The sequence below is a fragment of the Marmota marmota genome, unplaced genomic scaffold (genome assembly GCF_001458135.2).
Source record: "Marmota marmota marmota unplaced genomic scaffold, marMar, whole genome shotgun sequence".
Classification (NCBI taxonomy): Eukaryota; Metazoa; Chordata; class Mammalia; order Rodentia; family Sciuridae; genus Marmota; species Marmota marmota.
The window spans coordinates 5,474,098-5,483,091 of record NW_026000048.1 but is presented as its reverse complement, the minus strand read 5'-3'; positions in this window follow the sequence as shown (position 1 = coordinate 5,483,091).

Sequence of the window (8,994 nt, the reverse complement as noted above, 5' to 3'; positions counted from 1 at the left end):
GTGGGCGGGGCCGTTCGCAGTGGGGGCGGGGCCGTTAGCAGAGCCAGGAGGGCACAGGCCGTCTGCCGGGTCCTGCAAATTTTTGATGGATTGTATTTTCATTGTCACTCAGTTCAAATATTTTCAAATTTTTTTGTGTGATGAAGGGTAGTGGACTATGCAGCCCAAATTGTATCACTTTAACATACGCATCATTAAGCTGAAGGCAATTCAGAAGAAGCAGATCCAAGAAAAGATTTCTACCTTCTCCATATTTGCTTAACGCAGGTTATAAATTTCTAAATATGTCCCCCCACCCAGGAAGAAGAGAAATGAATCCCCAGAGACTTCTTTGGCCTGGAGATAGTGCTGGAGGAATCTACACAACACACCTTGCTAACCCATTCTTATCTACTTTTATACCTTCCCACAATTTGCTCCTGTAGAATCCCAGTTCTTTTCCTTTGCCTTATCACTGTTGGAAAAATGTATTACAGTTTTGCTAAGATGCTATATAAGCCCAAGTGCTAGCCACCCTTTAGAGTTCCTCACCTGGAGTACTCCTATGTGAATGAACAGTGCACAGGTCAGCAAACTTCTGTTCTTCTCTCATTAATCTGTCAATCTGATTTATAGGACTCCAGCCAGAGAATCTAGGATGGTAGAAGGATTGCAAAGCAGTTATTACTTATTTGTTCCATAAATAGTTTAAAATGTGTTATTGAATTTCTATATATTTGGGCTTTTCCTAAATACTTTTAAATTTTGTGTCCAACTTAATTATGTTGTGGTCAGAGAATAGATTAGATCCTTGAGTTTTGTTGAGACATGATTTTAGTTTGCTTGTGACCTAGCTTGGTGAATGTAATATGTGCACTTAAAAGAATGTACATTTTTCAGTTGTTGAGTATTGTGTTCAGTAACTTCCTATTAGTCCAAGTAGTTGATAGTATTGTTCAGATCCTCTGTATCTTTACTAATATTTGTCTAGTTGTTCTATCAATTACTGAGAGAGTGTGTTAAAATCCTCTATTATGATTCGGGAATTTAATTTTCCCATTATAATTTTATTAATTTTTGTTTCACATTCTTTTGAGGCTCTGTGATTAGGGCATGTCCTTACCTCCTCTTTATTTTGTGGTACTGGGGATTGAACCCAGGGGCACTCAACCACTGAGCTCCATCCCCAGCCCTTCTAAGACTTTCAGATTTTGAGCCAGGCTGTCACTAAATTGCCTCCTTCCTTTCTTTCTTTTTGTTACTAGTATATATCAATTCTACAGAGTAGTGGTTTCATTATGTCATAGTCAAATATGCATATAACTTTTTTTTAACCTGCAAATGCCAAAATTTTATTCTCTTTTATTGCTGAGTAATATTCCATTGTGTATATATAGCACAGGTTCTTTATCCATTCATCTACTGAAGGGCATCTAGGTTGGTTCCACAATTTAGCTATTATGAATTGTGCTGCTATAAACACTGATGTGGCTGTGTCCCTCTAGTATGCTGATTTTAAGTCCTTTGGGTATAGACTGAGGAGTGGGATGGCTGGGTAAATGGTGTGGTTCTATTCCAAGTATTCTAAGGAACCTTCATACTGCTTTCCAGATTGGTTGCACCAATTTGCAGTCCTACCAGCAGTGTATGAGTGTACATTTTCCCCCACATCCATGCCAACTCTTATTGTTGCTAGTATTCTTCTTAAAAATTTGTTCTAATTATTTATACATGACACTGGAATGAATTTCAATTCATTGTACCCAGATGGAATACAACTCTTCATTTCTCTGGTTGTGCATGATGTAGAATTACACCATTTGTGTGATCATACATGTGCTAGGGTAATGATGTCCATCTCATTCTACCATCTTTCCTACCCCTCTGCTGCCTCCCCTCCCACACTCCCCTTTCCCTATCCAAAGTTTCTCCATTCTTCACATGCCACTCACCCTCCATTATGGATCAGCATCCACTTATTCGAGAAAAAATTTGGCCTTTTGTTTTTTGGGATTGGCTTACTTCGCTTATCATGATATTTTCCAACTCTATGCATTTACCTGCAAATGTCATAATTTTATTTTCTTTTAATGCTGAGTAATATTCCACTGTGTATATATACCACAGTTTCTTTATTCAATCATCTATTGAAGGGCATATAGGTTGGTTTCACAGTTTAGCAATTGTGAACTGAGCTGCTATAAACATTGATGTGACTGCGTCACTGTAGTTGCATATAACATTTTGATCATTTACAATTGCCATCATTCACAATGACCCCTTCTCATCCCTTTCCCTGATCCCCTTACTCTACCTTTATGTCATCTTTTTTTGTTTTTTAAAATCTAGCTTCCACATATGAGAGAAAGTATGAAATAATTGTGTTTCTGAGTCTGGCTTATTTTGTTTAATATGATGATCTCTAGTTCTATCCATTTTCCTGTAAATAACAGAATTTTCTTCTTTATGGCTGAATAATACTCCATTTGTATATATACAATATTTTAATTTATCCATTCATCCGTTGGCAGGCACCTAGACTAATTCTACAACCTGGCTACTGACAATTGTGTGGCAAAACACTTAGGTATACAGGTATCTATATAGCATGCTGCCTTAAATTCCTTTGGGTATATCCTGAGGACTGTTATAATTGGGTCATATGGCAGTTCTATTTTGAGTTTTTTATTTTATTAATTTTCTTAGTGGCTGTACAAATTTACATCCACTGACAGAGTGTGAGTTCCTTTCTCCCCACATCCCCACCACACCTTCAAATTTATTATTTTTATATTCTTGGTGCTTGCTATTCTGACTAGGATGAGGTGGAATCTCAGTGTAGTTTTGATCTGAATTTCCCTCATGGCTAACGATGTTGAATGTTTTTTCAGGTAATATGGGCCATTCATATGTCTTCTTTTGAGAATTGTGTGTCTACTTAATTTGCCCATGTATTGATTGAGTTATTTGCTTTTTTTGGTGTCCAGTTTTTTGAGTGCTTCATTTATGCTGGATACCAACCTCTGTTGGAAGAAGAGCTGGCAAAGCTACTCTCCTGTTCTGTAATCTGTCTCTTTACTCGGCTGACTTTTTCCTCTGTTGTTCAGAAACATTTCAAATTTTGATGCTGTCCTGTTTGTCAACTCTTGCAGTCATTTCCTGAACTATAGGGGTTCTTCTATCTTGATGTCTGAAACATTTTAGGTTCACTGGCATAATAGTCATTTACTGTTAGGTTATCTGGTTATTGTTTTCCCAGATGTAACATTTTTTTTTCATTTCTAATATTTACCACTTGTCTTGCTCATGTTTCCTATCCTTCTGTTCCTTCAGAGCACACACTTTACCTCTTTGAACATGGTGTACCTGGACACGAGGTAGGTCTGAACTTCCATACTGTTTCCCATTCTGCTGGTTTCAGGGTAGATGTGAATTCCACTGAAAACAATCTCTGACAGGTCCTGAGGAAGAAGTGTAGGAGAACCCATATATCAGACAGGACTGGAAGTGATTGCATTGGGAAGGTTACGCTACTAGTACAGAAATATTAATCCTCAGTAATTAAATCAGTTCAGCTTGTTGGGGGAGGCATGAGTCAAAGCGAGTCAAAGTCTGTCTCCCCAAAAGACTAGAAAGTTCACCTGGGAAAAGTGGGCAGTGGATGGAATGAGAAAGGATATGGAGATAGTGGCCTATAACGCCAATAGGAATCTCACTGGGACTTTGGTACAAAGATTACAAAGATTGCCAGAAATGGTATGGATTTTATCTCTGGCTTTCTGCGCTCTGGTCTCATCATATAGTTTTGGCTCTTCATGCACAGCTTGTTAGATTCATTGGCACTGAAAAGACAATGCACTTTAAACATACCCTTTGGTAGAGTAGATGCTTATTTTCATGCTCTGGTGTCTTCCAGTATTTATAGAAATAGGGAGGAATTATAGCAAGTATCCTGTTAACAAATAACAGGATCTTCATTTATGTGTGGCCCCTTCGAGGCTCTAAGGCAAAGGGCTCCTCCCTAAACACATCCCCTTTATCCCTCTGTAGGCTGGTGTTGTGCCTGATGTGTAGCAGTAGCTTAATAACTAAATGTAGAAATGAAAAGAAATTTAAAATACCTTAACACAAATTTAGTGGATTGGTGAAATTGAGATATTTGGCTCGAATAATTTATATACAGAGTTACAAAAAATTGTGCTGTGAATGGATAATTATGAATGTAATGCATTCCACTATTGTCATGTATGTAAGAAATAAATAAAAAAAAATGACTTGGAAAACTGTTTTGGGTAGTCCACACCTCTGGGGCTTCTTACTACAATCTTCCTAGTAAATTCTTGCTCTGAACTCCAACTCTGCACTGTGTTGGATGGTGGTAGTCATAAGCCACATGAGGTGATCAAGCACTTGAAGTGGGATTAAGCTAAATTGAGATGGCTTCAGTTATAACATATGCATGAAGGTTCAACGACTTAATTTACTAATACAACAAAAGGTAAGCTATCCCCTTAATAACTTCTTTATATATTGAAATGAAAATATTTTAATATATTGGGTTAAATAAAATATATTTTTCAAATTCATTTATTTCATTGGTTTCTTTTTTATCAGTTAAAATTTGGCTACTTATTTTAAAATTTTATGTAATGTTATTTGCATTATATTTTTGTTAGACAGTGCTTTTAAGGAAAAATAAAGTCAAGTCAAAACTGTCTTGGAAAGATGTTATGCTTTGCAGTGGGACAGGTTGGTTGTTTTGACCTAACTGACATAGTTTAATGTGAAGGATATTTTGCCAGTTACTTAGGTTCTTTGGGCTTCACATTCCTATCAGCAAAAATGAAGACAATTGTACCCAGCATGTTGGATTGTGTGAGAATTAAATGAGATAATATGTGTTACTGCCTACCACAGAGACTAGCCTGATAAAGGTGCTTTCGGGATTCAATTTCCTCCTTCCTTTTTTGGAGACCCAAATTGAAAAGTCTATTAACTTAAGCAAATAATGCCCCGGTATATGAGAGATCTGATCTCTTTATACCCTTGTCAGTTTTAACTGTTAATCTTCAGAAAATATTTTTCCATTTGTGTTCATTTGCTTTTCTTTGTAGTAATGTGGTGGGACATTTTCAGATACTGTTGGTGATAGTAAAATAAAGTTTTCTGAAATGATTTCATCAAGAATCTATAGAAAGTTCATTTAATCTTTTATCCAATAATTTCATTTCTCTGTATCTCTTTTTAAAAATGGAGAAGAGAATGAAGGTAATTAAGAATCTGGAGTATGCTCAGGAACGATCTTTTTAAAGATCAGGTTAAAATTCTTATGTCTACTTTAGGCTGGAGGTCATTTGGAACATCCTGGGGTCTCCTCACTTCTCTATCTCATCCCCTGCTCCCTCCCAGCTTCTTCTCCCTTACAGCCACCACCCACTTTTAACCTGGTGAAATTTTTTAATTTGTTGGATAGGGGAGTCCCTGGCTCCCTGTTTTCCCCAACCTTTTTGCTTTAACCCCTCTGCTCTCATACATGTTTGGATCTTTGGAAACCAAAGCTGATGTGTATCTGCCTGTCTCCTCCCTCCCTTGTGTAATGGAAGCAAGCTAGCCCAATAGATCAAATAAGAGCTGATGAGTGAAAAGCACGCTCTATTGAGAACAGAACAGCTCTATTAATAACTTCAAAACATAATCTCTCAACACACATTATGAAAATGTGTGGGAGCAAGACCTTTGCTCTGTAAACTGGGCCCCTCACGTAGAAATCTCATTTGGCGACAGAGCAATTGATTAACTGTGGTCAATATACTGTAATTCATACAAGGATTACTGATATTTGGACAGTATAGAGGAAGAAATATGGATAATGTTCTTTATCCTAGGAGTAGGATTTTTTTTTTTTTTAGAATATTTAATCCTTATCCTTATCTTTGAAAAAGAGGTTCTAGGGTGTCATTAGTTAAATAGGCCTGGAGATGATATGCTTCCCCCAGATGGAAAACTAAGTTTCCATTATAAACCTATTACTTCTGTAAGTGAAGAAATACCTAAGGCACCCTGAAAGGAGGACCCGGAAATGCACAGCAAAGATGAAAATAAGTATTTGCAAATATATCCTCAATAGACAGCATGCTCATCTTTAAAGTTTTTCTGTGAAGAATGCACCAAACTCTGATGTTCTCATTAAGAGTGAAGAGAAAAGCTTTAGATAATAGGATAAAGAAAAATGCAGAACTATTTTTTAAAAATATTTATTTTTTGGTGTAGATGGACACAACACAATGCATTTTATTTTTATGTGGTGCTGAGGATCAAACCTGGGTCCCACCCGTGCTAGGTGAGCGCTCTACTGCTGAGCCACAATCCCAGCCCCTAAGAACTATTTTTGAGAATACTAGTAAGACACACACACACACACACACACACACACACACACACATATATATATATATATATATATTCCAAGCATTACCTGTGTGATAGCAATTTGAAACAATGATGATAAACCCAAGCTTGATTTGAAAGGGTTAAGTGATGAAGGTCCTGAATGTGTTATAGCAGCCAATAATAAAATCTCTGAGATTTTGTCCATAGAGAAGAGGACAGGAGGGAAGTCAGAGGCCGCATTGGAAAGGTTACAAATGGAAGATGGAGTAGATTTAAAAATGTGATTCTAGTTGATAGAGACTTGAATGAGTAAGAATTGCAAAGAGACAGAATGTTCTTCTTGAACCAATGAAACTCTCCGTTCCCCACCAAAGTAAAATGTAAAGTCATCCTGTCACCGTGAATGATAGTGACGGAATGACCATTAAGATGCAGAAGTTCTGGGGTTTTGTGGAATGTTTCTGGTGGCATGAGTGGGATAGGAGTGAGAAAAGATTTAGTTTGCTTTCCAGGCTAAAACCAGGTTGTTGACTTTCCTCTGTTTTATATATTGGAATTCCGCACAAAATTTTCTTTGGAACATGGCTTTTGTTACTGAATCAAGTTTAATGAAATAAACCTGAACTGAAAAGTAACAAACAACCCTTCCAGGCCACAAGTATGGCAGTACCATTGAAGAAAAGAGGATTGAATTAATGCAAGCAGAACATGGTGGGTGCTGGAGGTGGTTTTTGAATGTGTGCAGGTAACTTGGTGACGATTGCACTAGGAATACATCACAGAGAGGGGAACAGATGTGGGTCATCTGATTCCTAGATCTGTGTAGTAAATGTGTTAACGTGCTTCCTCTGTGAAATCTAGAATAAGGTAGAACTATACACACACACACACATATATATATATATATATATATATACACATACACACACATATATATATTTGTATATATACACAAATATATATATATATAATATATATATAATATAAATATATATGTATATATACACTAATATAGACATATATTAGTTGCAATTACATATACATGAATGAGTTTCTTCAGTTATTTTAAAATGTTTTAGTTGTTTTTTTGTGTGAACTTTTCTAGAATGATGGAATGATAGAATGGCCTAAAAGGAACAATCTAGTTCAATCTCCTCATTTTTCAGAGAAGGAAACTGAGGCATAGATGTATCCAATCACTTGGAGAGGGTCACACATGGGTTATGGTCAGAGCTCATGCTTCCCGACACCAATGTTCTCCAGGCGGTTGTGTTTTTCAAATCTGGGTGATTTTGCATCTCTGACCACGAAGGAAGAACAGAACTCTGCTCTGAGGGTGAATAATTGTTTTAGACATGGAGACAATAATTGAAGCTAATACTATTGAAATGAGATAAAATGAGGGATTATTAGATACTTATTCAAAAAGACAAGTGTACGGAGTCAGATGACATTGAGATTATATTTTATCTCTAGCAATCGAAGCAAGATAAAGCATGTGTGTTTTGTTCCCTGAGGATCTGGGGCAAGGTTAGAGGCACTAACACCACTAACAGTTTGCTTCCCATAGCATGAAATCACACAAAATTAATTCCCGTTGCAAATCAGAAGGAGCAATTTAAATGAAAAGTAATATGCTTTTTGTGTTTGTGTGTGTGTGTGCGAGCGTGTACTTGAGTGTGGGAATTAGGAGATGGTGAGCAATGAATAAATCTGCAATTTTAGCCAATAGTTGTTAATGAGGATAAAACAGAAGCCACTTAGATTAGGAAGAGAAGCTCCTGGGATGTCAGATCCCTAGGGAGAATGGGCAGGTCCTCAACTCTTGATCTTTTTTCTCATTTGACTCCAGAGACTAAAAGACGAACACCCCTTTATCACTTTTGCTTTCACCTAACAGAGCTCCAGTCTCACAGCTCCAAAAAAATAGAAGAACATGAGTGGAATGAAGGGCAGATATTGTGAGAAAGCTTTATATAAAGATATTCTATCATTGCAGAAATTATAAATAAATTCAAAACATGTTTATTGGAAACCTACTCTGTATGAGAATCATAGGTGCTAAGGACCATAGTACTTAGTCCAAACACTTTAGGATCTGGATATTCAAGGTATGGTCCATGGACTGGCAACACCAACATCACTGGGAGCTTGTCAGAAGCTTCCACCCAGAACTACTGAGCCAGAAACTGTATTTTATCAAGAATCCCAGGTGAGAAGAACACTACATAGGGTGTGCTAACAAATGGTTTTATTATAGGAATATTTTTGAAGACTGGTTTGAGAAATAACAGTATTGAAAGGAAAATGAGCCCTTTAAGAGGATTAGAAATGATTGGTTTAAAATTTTTGTTGTTGTTGAGCATAGCTTGATTTAGCCCCATTGAAAATTGGTGGGAGTAAAGTCGCTCTGGTCCACTAGGGCCTGCCGCATCAGGAGAATTTCTGGATCAACATCGTGCATGGCTGGAAGTGGAAGAATAAAAGGGCATGTAAGACCTCCCCAGAAATAGTGCACTGGGCCCTGGGTCAGAGTGGCACAAGTGGCACTAGAGTTTTCAGTCAAGGGGCATGAGCAACTGGTATCTGTAGCCTACGGAATCTTGTGTTCCATGCATTTGCAGA